The sequence below is a fragment of the Schistocerca nitens genome, chromosome 9, assembly GCF_023898315.1.
Source record: "Schistocerca nitens isolate TAMUIC-IGC-003100 chromosome 9, iqSchNite1.1, whole genome shotgun sequence".
NCBI classification, from domain to species: domain Eukaryota; kingdom Metazoa; phylum Arthropoda; class Insecta; order Orthoptera; family Acrididae; genus Schistocerca; species Schistocerca nitens.
The window spans coordinates 254,523,793-254,535,508 of record NC_064622.1 but is presented as its reverse complement, the minus strand read 5'-3'; the positions used below and the strand labels follow the sequence as shown (position 1 = coordinate 254,535,508).

Here is an 11,716-nt window from a genome sequence, read left to right as displayed (position 1 = left end):
GTCTGCCTATTACACATTAACCCTCTTCAACTGTCGGCGGTGTCTGTCAGTCAACAGACGACGTCGACATGGACGCTTTTGTACTGTACGTATCCCTTCACGTTTCCACTTCACTGTCACATCGGAAATAGTGGACCCAGGGATGTTTAGGAATGTGGAAATCTCGCGTACAGACGTATGACACAAGTGACACCCAATCACCTGACCACATCGAAGTCCGTGAGTTCCTCGAAGCGCCCCATTTTTCTCTCTCACGATGTCTAACGACTTCTGAGGTCGCTGATACGGCGTACCTGGCAGTCGGTGGCAGCACACTGCACCTAATATGAAAAAACGTTTGTTTTTAGGAGTGGTCGGGTACTTTTGATAACATAGTATACATTAGCTAGTTTCTTGAGCCTGTTTGCAAGAGAAGCATAAATCACTGCTCTTTCACCTCCACCAGGGCAATTAACATTCTTCTGCGTAACCAGTGGTAAAGCTGAAGTGTAGAGTCTGTAAGAGATATAAATAATCATGAGTAATCATCACAACATGAGATAGTGTACTCTACGATTCTTCGATACTTCGGTTTGGTGAGAGTTTGAGACAAATGTGGTTCTTCTGTATAGGAGACAGCTAGTGGAATACTAGTGCTACTCATTGATGAGTACTGCTCGAGTGTTTGGGTTAAAGGAAGACATCAAAGCTGTTCAGATGCGGGCTGCTAGACTTGTTACCGCCGGCCAGGCTTGGCCGAGCGGTTGTAGGCGCTACGGTCGCAGGTTCGAATCCTGCCTCGGGCATGGATGTGTGTGCTGTCCTTAGGTTAGTTAGGTTTAAGTAGTTCTACGTTCTAGGGGACTGATGACCTCAGAAGTTAAGTCCGATAGTGCTCAGAGCCATTTGAACCATTTTGAACTTGTTACCGGTAGGTTCGACCGACACGTAAATATTATGTGCTTCGGGTATCCCTGAATGGTCTTGACATTCTTTTCGATGAACGCTACTGAGAAAATTCGGAGAACCGGCATTTGAAACTGTCTGAAGAACGATACTGGCGCTAACGTACATTACGAGTAAGAACCACAAACATTATAGAAATTAGGGCTCGTATGCTGGTGTATAGATAGCTGCTTTTCTGTCGCCCGGTTTGCGAGTGGAACAGGAAAGGAAATGATTAGTAATGGTACAGCGTCACCTCCACGACGCGTCGTACGGTGGTTTGCAGAGCACGTATGTAAATCTAGGTGTAATGAGCATGAAACTTGAAAATTAGGAACCAGGCAATTTCTAATAAGCTACGTTGGAAATCTTGAGATAACTCATTTACTGAGGAACTAATCACGCTGTCAACTAGAAAGTTCTTTTTTCCTGCTATCCTCCTGCAACCTTGAGCTTGTGTACTACTCGTTGAGTACGTGGCCTTGTAAGCTTCTCCTTCTATGCATTACTTCAAGACAGGTAGCTAAATATTTGCGCTGTCAGGCAGCACCACTCTTTACGTAAGCCTTGAAGTAGCTGTGAACGCAGTGGTTAAGTCCAAGAGGAGGTTTGCGCACAAGAGACAAGTCTTGGTTCTACGTGTGATCCTTAGGAGAAATCTTTTTCCCTTCGGTTTTCACATCGTCACCAACAGTTGGTTCAATTTAGCGCGTTACGTTCAGTTCAGCTTACTGATGAGGTCCATAAAATGTCTAGGGTGTGGTATCCTATGCTGTAGCAATACAGTATATACTGTCTTATGCTTCAAACTGACTTTTCTTTTCTTGCCAAAAGTAGTTTTCAGAATTTTAATCTTTCATCTTTTTTTCAAGTTAATTAAACTGCTTTATAGACCATAGGGAAAAGACACATTATTTGCGTCTTGCACATACGTATAGATGGTAAAATTTAGAGAAACATCAAAACAATCGAGCTCCTTAGGAAGAGGTAGGTAAGAGCAAAATGAGATAAGAGCTCGCATCATAGCAGAAAGTAAGGAAATTCGTTATTGCATATGTATCACGTTACATTTCAAACTATTTGCAGAAGAGAATGATGACGAGCAAAGAAATTCAGCAGCTTTCGTTTATAGAAAGAGAAAGTGACAATATTAAAATCAATCTTTTTCGTGTACTTCCGCAGACCCATATTTTACCTCTCGCTTCACAGCGTCAGATTTCCCTTAAAGTGTGTCGTATTATCTGTGTCACATCTTTGTCATCAGCTGTTGCCCACTTTGAGTGTATCTTTATGTAATAAAAAATAAAAGAGCGGTGGACCACGATTTAAAATAACGTCGAGACCGAGGTAATTACAAAATATTTCTGTTGGCCCGTCTGACGAAAGCTAGAATGCCCACTGGATAGCTTTTAGCTTCCTACCAATTCCTATGAGGCATTATTTTCCTCAGCAGGTGAGTAACGACATGAGAGTTTCAAGATATGACAATCATCTACTTCATCTGCTTGAAGTCATATGAAAAACTATTTTGGATCTATGCTGTTTTGTCGAAAACTGAAATTTTGCAACCGTGGCTGTATAGAAAATACAGACTGATCCTTGCAAAGTACAAAACAGCAAGCAGCCACTGTTAATAATACTTTTATTCCCACAAATAGCGGCGTCACCTGTTTCGAACCAATCATACGGATGTTCACGTTTAGATGCCCTTATAAACATAAGAAAATATGCATCTGAAAGCGGACAGCCATCTCAAGAAGAAATCGTCGGTCCCAAACAGTAACAGCGCTAATTCTGTGAATAAACAGCATTATTAACAGTGGCGGTTTGCTGTTTTCTATTTAGGACCAAGTTGTTTTAGCCAGAAGGAATCTTCTTAGCCAAACTGTGTGCCACTCGGTCTGTGTTAGTTTCAGTCTTACTGTAAAAGTAGAAACTGGTGTAGCTTCTATTCATGGGGCTCGAGATACCTATTTTACTGCGTCCACGTTGCTAGCAGTGTATGGATGACAATTACGATCTGTGGAAAATCTGGAAAGAAAGACGAACAAATATATGAGATCTGAAGTTATAGGTATATGCTGAAAATTAAGTTTACTAATAACATAACATAATGGTCTGCATCATTTCGTGTTGACATAAAAAACTTGTTTAGGTGAGCCATAGATAGAAAAAGAATCTTCATGTTGGGACTATATATATAAGTTCTTTCGCAAGACGTGTGGGGTACTTCGTAGCAAACATTCCACATGCTCCGCAAGGGTTTAAGGTGGCTACTGATGAACTACTAGCTTTCCAGTAAAATTCTATAAGACCATTTTCTCCGGGCGGATATCAGCATACATATAGGAGAGACCCGTGTATAGTGATTCGTCGGTGTCGCGTGGTACCCTGTAATATCTTACCAATCTACGCTGCTAACTCTCGGCGGAATTTTATGCTATATCCTGTTCATGTTTCAAGCGTCCGTTGAAAGTCCCGCGAGGTGATTTGTTGTGTTATTTTGAAGCTAACGGAAAGAAATCGATTTTGTGAAGTATTGTAGTAAGGTAATGTCAGTATTATTATATCATTAATTTCGAATTAATTGTGAGAATTATTATTTATATTATTTTGATAAGCTGCATCTTTGACATAAGTCAGTGTTTCGAGATTTTAAAATGTGTTAGACAGCTTGTTGTCATATTTTTCTAGCCTGAGAGAGACTGGGGCAAAATGGTCGCGCTTTTCTTACAGGAGATCGCTTTGCCCCAAACATACTCAAACGTATGACTCGAGTTTTGTCTCACAGGTAACTCTTGGCCAGAACCGCGCAAGACTTCACAACTAGGCTGTTAAAGCATTGAGAAGTGGCGAAATGGGCTGGAAGAAACTCCGTCTCTCCGTCCGAATAGGCCTTGGAAGGCCCAACGGTACCGACCGGCCTCCGTGTCATCCTCTCAGCCCAAGGACGTCACTCGATACGGATGCGGAGCGTCATGTGGTCAGCACACCTATCTCCCGGCCGTTGTCAGTTTTCGAGACCGGAGCCGCTACTTGTCGGTCAAATAGCTCCTCAGTTTGCCTCATAAGGGCTGAATGCACCCAATTTGCCAACAGCGTTCGGCAGACCGGACGGTCACCCATCCAGTTGCTAGCCCAAGCCGACAGCGCTTAACTTCGGTGATCTGACGGGAACCGGTGTTACCACAGAGGCAAGGCCGTTGGCCTGGCTGGAAGAAAGCAACTAAAATATTTCGTGTTCTGAGAATGACACTTAAGAAACGAGTCCACAACTTAATTCAAGACGCAACAGAAGACAAAAAAAGTCCTTTGTTCAAAGCGACCTCTTTTCACTCCAGAACAGGAGAAGGAACTAAAAGACTGTCTTTTGAAAATGGAAACATTGTGCTTTGGCTTTACAGTTACAGTTGTCAGAAGTTTTGCCTTTCAACTGGCCGACAAGAAAAGACTTAAACATCCTTCGAACAAGGAATCACATCTTGCTGGGTAAGACTGGTTCTACGGATAGAAGAGTCGTCATTCAGTACTGACACTGGGTCGCCTGAAGCGACATCTGTCGTTGGAGCCTAGGCCTTTAACAAGTCTGATGTAGGTAAATTTTTCTCCGTATTAAAAACACTCAAGTATGAAAACCATCCGCCCCATCGCCTCCTTAACGCCGATGAGGCAGATTAACTACTTTTTAACCGTGAAATTGGTCAAAAAGCCGTACAACTGGGATGCTAATTTATTTGATTTTCGCAACAAGTTTCGTCAATTCATTATGCCATCTTCAGGTCGCGTAGGCATCTCCCAAAAATAATCGATATATGCATACTGAGGCCATATGTTTCTGGACTCCGTGCTTTCGTCGCTCAAGGGCTTCCTCCAAAGACTTGACTACAGTCTGCTACAGAGAAGTCTCTCCGCAACAATCATGGACTAGGAGTGATCCAATAAAAAGTGAGCAGATTTTTTGGAGAAGCGTATCTGCGGGCGGCAGCTCCTGTAACAGAAATTTATGGATTAGAAAAATGTGGCATTTGTCCTTTTAATCCCGGTGGTTTTGAAGAAGCAGATTTTTCTGCCTTTTTGCCTACTGACAGACCTCTTATTTTTGAATATAGGTCTATGTTTTCGTATTCAGAAATCCTGCAAACTGAACCAGTTCCCTCTACATCCTCTGATAATGCGCCACATATTCCATCTCCAGTGTCACCGCAGCCCACTACCCAAATCCGTTGACATTCGTTCGCAGGAGAGGAAAAGGGGCTCAGCTGTTATCGTAGCAAGCAGCCCATGTCAGCAACAGCTGACTGAGAGAAGAATTAGAAAGTAGCAAAACAAAAGGAAAACGAAATGAAGAAGAATGTGCAGAGCAGAAGAAAAAGAGCGCCGAGGAAACTTGCTGCTTCAGGTAAGCAAGGAGAGACTAACACCAAGAGGAGGAAGACGTGTGTTCAGGAGGATACAAGCAGCGAGGATGGAAGTGAGGAAAATGACGCTGAATGCATGTTCTGTAAGTATAGATGGTCGACAAGCGCTGAAGAATGGATAGACCAACGTTGTTCATCTTGTCTTGAATAGTCTCTTTGAGACTTGGAGTTGGCGATGACTGCGACGATGTCACACGTGATTCTAGCATGAGCAAATATGGGAAGCAGACTCATGCAACTATTACTCGATTTCCCTTAGAAACTGTAGTATAAAAATGTGAATTTCAAATAGTTGCTTTATGTTAATTTCAAAAAGTTGTTTTCAGATTTGTTTGTGATGATGTTTTCAAAATAGTTCAAATGGCTCTGAACACTATGGGACTTAACAGCTGAGGTCATCAGTCCCCTAGACCTTAGAACTACTTAAATCTAAGGACATCACGCACATCCATGCCCGAGGCAGGATTCGAATCTGCGACCGTATCGGTCGCGCGGTTCCAGACTATAGTGCCTAGAACCGCTCGGCCACCTAGGCCGGCGATGATATTTTCAGTTAACTTAGTAACTCTTATAGGCTTGTGTAGAGTATATTTGTATTAAAATTAATTATTGCACTGAAGTGTGGTTTCCTTTATGCAATTATTTAATATTATATACATTTTTTCACCAAAGGACCACATGGGGCAAAATGGTCACTGCGCAGACGTTCAGATTATTATATTACCGTAAACGTGTCTAAGTGTATAAAACTGGTAAGCAATTATTTCACTATATGTGTACAGGGTGAAAAGAATTTAAAACGACAAACTCTGGGAGGTTGTGGGGACATCAAACATTTTCCCCTAATGTCATTTATTCCTATGAGGAATATTTAAACCGGTAGAGGAAGATTTCTATGGCGGAAAATTAATTACACCAACAAACACTTTTCCATTTTTTTTTATGACCAAGAGACAACACATTAATAGGATGAGGTATCTAATATATTGCTTCCCCCTACTAATACCTCCCAAGGAGATCACGAATGTAAAATTAGAGAGATTCGAGCGCGTGCGGAGGCTTTCCGGCAGTCGTTCTTTCCGCGAACCATACGCGACTGGAACAGGAAAGGGAGGTAATGACAGTACCACGTAAAGTGCCCTCCGCCACACACCGTTGGGTGGCTTGCGGAGTATAAATGTAGATGTAGATGTCGAACCCAATTTCAATTACAGTAGATTTTCAAAAATGCCTCCATTGGCACGTAAACAAAGGTTACACCGTCGGATCATGTTCTGTCTGACACGGGTTAAAACACCAGGAGTATCCAGAATTGTTCCTGCTGATGCTACTATCCGGGCAACCAGATCCCCTTCTGATGCAACAGGAGTTGTGTAAACAAGGTTGCGCATCTCTACCCGTACAAAAAATTCCAGAGGGGACATGGGGATCGAGCAGGCCATGGTACAGGACCACCTCTGCCAATCCACGTTTCTAGGAACCGTCGGTCCAGGAATCGACGACTGAAATGTGTCGGCGCCCCGTCATGTTGGAACCACATGCGTTGTCTTGTAGGGAGTGGGACGTCTTCCAGTAATTCTGGCAATGCTCTGGCGAGAAAATTGTAATAATGCCTGTCATTTAATGGCCTAGGTAGCAGATACGGCCCAATTAAACAGTCCCAACAACACCGACCCACATATTAACGAAGAACCGCACTTGATGAGCGCTAGTAACTGTGGCATGTGGGTTATCCTCACTCCAAACACGCGAATTGTGCGTGTTGATGACTCCATCACGTCCGAACGTTGCTTCATCGGTAAACAACACAGAGGATGGAAATGTAAGATGCATTTCACGCTGTTACAGGCACCACTGCGAAAACTGTGCTCTGGGTAGATAATCAACTGGTTCCAGGTTGTGGACACGCTGTAAGTGAAATGGACGTAACAATTGCTCTCGAAGGACTGTTCTTACATTCGTCTTATACGTCCCTGTGTTACTTGCAATTGCACGAGTGTTGGATCCCATGGTGGAAGACAGCTTCCTCAAATTGTAGCGTTCTTACCGTGCGACGGCGTCCCTGTCCAGGTAATCTGCTAAATGACCCGGTCTCACGCAGACGTTGGTACACAGGAGCAAAGGTCGTATGGTGCGGGATACGGCGATTAGGATATTGTTGTTGATAAACCCGCTGTGCAGCTCGACCGTTGTGGTGCGCTACGTAGTACGCACCAACCATATCAGTGTACTCACTCGAGGTGTATCGCTTCATTAGTAAACAGAGACAATGCACTACGTCACTGGTGGACAGCAGTTGCCTACAACTGAAGAGCGTAATACGCCCTCTAACAACTGAAGATCGTAAAACGGCCTCTAACAACTGAAGAGCGTAATACGGCCTCCACCGGTTTAAATAATCGTCATAGGAAAAAATTATTAGGGAAAAATATTTGTTTTGATGTCCCCTACAACCTCCCAGAGTTTGTCGGTTTAAATAATTTTCACCCTGTATATACATCAACAGTTTCAGTGATGAAGTTAGAGACAGTAAGTCTGAATTATATGTCAAATGTAGTGCTTTCTTCCTCAATGTGACCACATTGCCTTGAGCTCCCCTATACTGAAGCACCTAGAAGGAGTTGCGCGACATAAAGGAGAGTTGGAAGGCGTGTTTCTACACCTAAAAGATGATGTCTAACCCAATTTCACGTCAACCGCATAAGAATGTTAAGAGTAGCGTCACCATGAGGATGCAAATCAGGTATACTTTAAATACATTCTGTAACGGTTGTGAGCGTTAATTACCTTTGCGAGTGGACATGCCGAGCTGACGTGAGTCAAGATGGCCCTTAAGGCGACAGAGAATCCTCGTGTAATAGCTCTACGGAAAGCTGGAGGTTACTTCTGCGGTATTGCAGAAAGACTTAGTAGGAATGTAGCCACTGGACATGAGTGCTGGCAGCGGTGGTCACGGGAATGTACGGCTGGACTGCGGACGGTCACAAGCCACTACCGAGAGAGAAGAATATTGTGTTCGGCATAAGGCACTGGTGCACCGTACTGCATCTGCAGCAGCTGTTTCAGCACCAGTTGGCACCACAGTGACACAACGAACTGTTACAACTCGATTACTTCAAGAACAGGTCAACGCCATTTGCGACTTCAATGGTGTCAAGGAAGAGCTCATTGGATGGCAGAATGGAGGGCTTGAGTTTTCTGGTGACTGTTGGCTCTTCCTCGATGCCAGTGAAGGCCTTGATTTGGTCAGAAGGAGGCCCGTTGACGGCCTGCAATAAACTTGTCTGCGAGCTAGACACACTTGACCTACACTCTGAGTAATGACACACTGACTGCACTTGACTGCAAGTCTCTAAGTCAGTCTGGTGATTCGACGTGCTCTGCTGCCACGCATGAACAGCATTCTAGAGGGTTTTTTCCGACAGGATAACACTCGCCGACATAACCGCTGTTGTAACCTAACGTGCTCTGTAGATTATCGACAAGTTGCGTTGACCTACTCGAACACAAGTTCTGTCTGTAATCGAGCACATATGGGACATCATCGGACATCTGCTCTAACGTCATCCACAAACATCATTAACTGTCTCTGTATGGACCGACCAACTCCTACAGCATAGAACTCTATCTCACAAACTAACATCCGGCACCTGTACAAAACAATGCATGCTCGATTTTGGGGGGGGGGGGGGGGGGCTATAACGGTTATTAATGTGGCAGCATTTCATGTTTGCACTTATATTGACCTGAGATCTTGTAATGTTAATCACTTAAATACATTTCCTACACATTACTCTGCACTAACACTGGTGAAGAACCTAGAGAATTTATATAACATGGTATCAACATAAGTAAGCCACTAACCAAATCTGTTTAAGTGCTTCCAGAAACCCCGTATTTGTACACTTCTTCTAATCCCAAATCTACCGAAGTCCGCGTATACCACAGTCTCCGCTAGTAATCTGTGTACGCATTTTGTATCCACGACTTCCATGAACTAACGGTTCGGTAACATTCGCACATGTCGCTACCTGTCTCCTCAGGAATTTGGTACATCTCGTTTCCTTGAAGTCTGAGTGTATTGTCAGTCCCGTATATCTTCCGTAGCTGCAGAAATACTTTCATCATATTATTCACAGTAGTACAAAAGCAGTAACAAGTTACAAACAACAATGAGACGCTGCTGTGCTATGTTTTGTACTCTGTCGCATTAGTGAATGTCTACAGCGTTCTACTTGCGAAGGCCGACAACTTACCTTATTATACGATGCGTCCTCATGAAGCTCTGGCAAGCCGAGGCGATAGAAAATTTAATTTCCAACATATTGCTCGGCATTGTGGTGGGCTATCGTTACCGCCCAAAGGGATTGTAGCCACGTGTTCTCCATCACTTCTGGCCTCTGTTAACCGGCAATATTTGCGGCTGTACATTTCCGCCCAGAACTGTTCACACGGGCCACAAAATGGCAGCCAAACGGGCAAGCACGAGTTAGTGGAAGTGAGAGTGGTTATCCTGTTTCTGCACTCCACAAGGTAAAAAGTTAACAAGGAAAAGAAAGATTGAGCACCATTCTTTTTAAGTGAGGAATGCGTAAAACTTAAACTCATGAACAGATGCATACATTTTCCATACAGTTGTAACACGATTTTTAATATCCCGTAGAAACAATTCGTCCGATAAGACCTTACCGCAATGAAAGACTGGATGTGAGGTACAGCCAGAATGGCGGTCACTTTTCAGTTTTTGATTGTTGGTGATTCATGCAGATGTTTGGTCTGTGTCTTTTAAGTGTATTTCTCATTTATATGCATGCTAGTACCATTCATTAGGACGCTTTGTAGGAACGTTTGAAATAACAATCAAATTTTCATCTTAATATTTCCTCGTAGTTCACCAGTTCAATGAGATATCCATTAATTTTATAAAATTGATCCATCTACCGCCATGGGGGTACAGAGCTTGAAAAGTAATGTACACAAATACTATAATAACAAAATAAGGCCAAATGTGTAATTGACGCCTATGAACACGAAAATCCACGTTAGTAATTTGAGCAAGCTATGCAGAAAACAGTTAGTGCCCATTTCAGCACATCTGCTAAGACTGTAGCAAGGAGAAAGTGCTTTTTCGCTTTGTAGGGTTTGTATGTATTATTTCCTGTGTTCCTTTTATGTGGTCGATCATATACGTATCACATTTATACACTTCATGCTTCTTGCATTTGTTCACCTCTAGAAAGTAAGTGCCAAGTAGGGGTAGCGTCCTCGATCCTGCGTTCGAACCCCGCCATCGCTTGAACTTCGTATAAAAACCGTTACCATTGGCGGCCAAAGACTTCCGGCATAATGTCACCCTCATTCTGCCAACGGCCTTGTCAAAGAGGGCGGAGGAACGGACAGAGGTTCAGGGGCACGCTGTTGTTCTTGGGTAGGGAAACTGCCATTAACGGTGAAGAAACAGCAATGATCAACAGCATGGGAATGCAGGAGGCAATGGAAACTACTGCATTAAAGACAAATAATATCTATCCACAGGACATGCGGCCTGTAACTGAAAAAGTGTGATGATGATTTCTCCATTGGCAAAAGATTCCGGAATTGTTATCCATTCAGAACTCCGGGAGCGGCCTGCCAAAGGGGAGGGGACCATGAGAAAAAGACTGAACAACCAACGAAAGGATAACGTTATACGAGTCGGAGCGTGGAATGTCAGCAGCCTGAAGAAAGCAACGAAACTAGACACTCTGGAAAAGGAAATGGAAAGGCTCAATTTAGACACAGTGCGGCTCAGTCCGGTGAAATGGAAAGGAGACAAGGATTTCTGGTCAAATGAGTATGGGGTATTATGAACAGCAGCAGAAAATGGTATATCGAGAATAGGATTCGTTATGATTAGAAATGAAGAGCGGAAACTGTGTTCCTGTGAGTAGTTCAGTGATAGGGTTGTTCTCATCAGAATCAACAGCAAACCAAGAGCGACAAACATAGATCAGGTATACATGCCGGCCTAGCATGCTGAAGACGAGGAGACAGAGAAAGTGTGTGAGGATACTGAACTGATAATTCAGTGCGTAAAGGGAGATGAGAATCTAATAGTCATGGGGGACTGGAATGCGGTTATAATGCGAAGAGTAGAAGAAATTTTACTGGAGAGTATTGGTTTGGTATTAGAAACGAGAGCTGCGCGGGATTAGCGGAGTGGTCTAAGGCGCTGCAGAATATAAAGGCGCTTTGGAAGAATTGAAATCAAATGAGGCAGAATGGATGGATAACACTCCATCAAAATTTATAAAATAATTGGGGTAAATGGGAACCAAACTATTATCGATGCTGGGATGTGGAGTGTACGACTCGCGCGATGTACCATCCGACGA

The 11,716-nt window shown here is 43.4% G+C and overlaps 1 pseudogene; it reads right to left on the bottom strand.

Moving 5' to 3' along the window:
• Window positions 1-4,014: 4,014 nt before the first annotated feature.
• Window positions 4,015-4,132, bottom strand: LOC126204873 (5S ribosomal RNA; annotated as a pseudogene).
• Window positions 4,133-11,716: the final 7,584 nt, after the last annotated feature.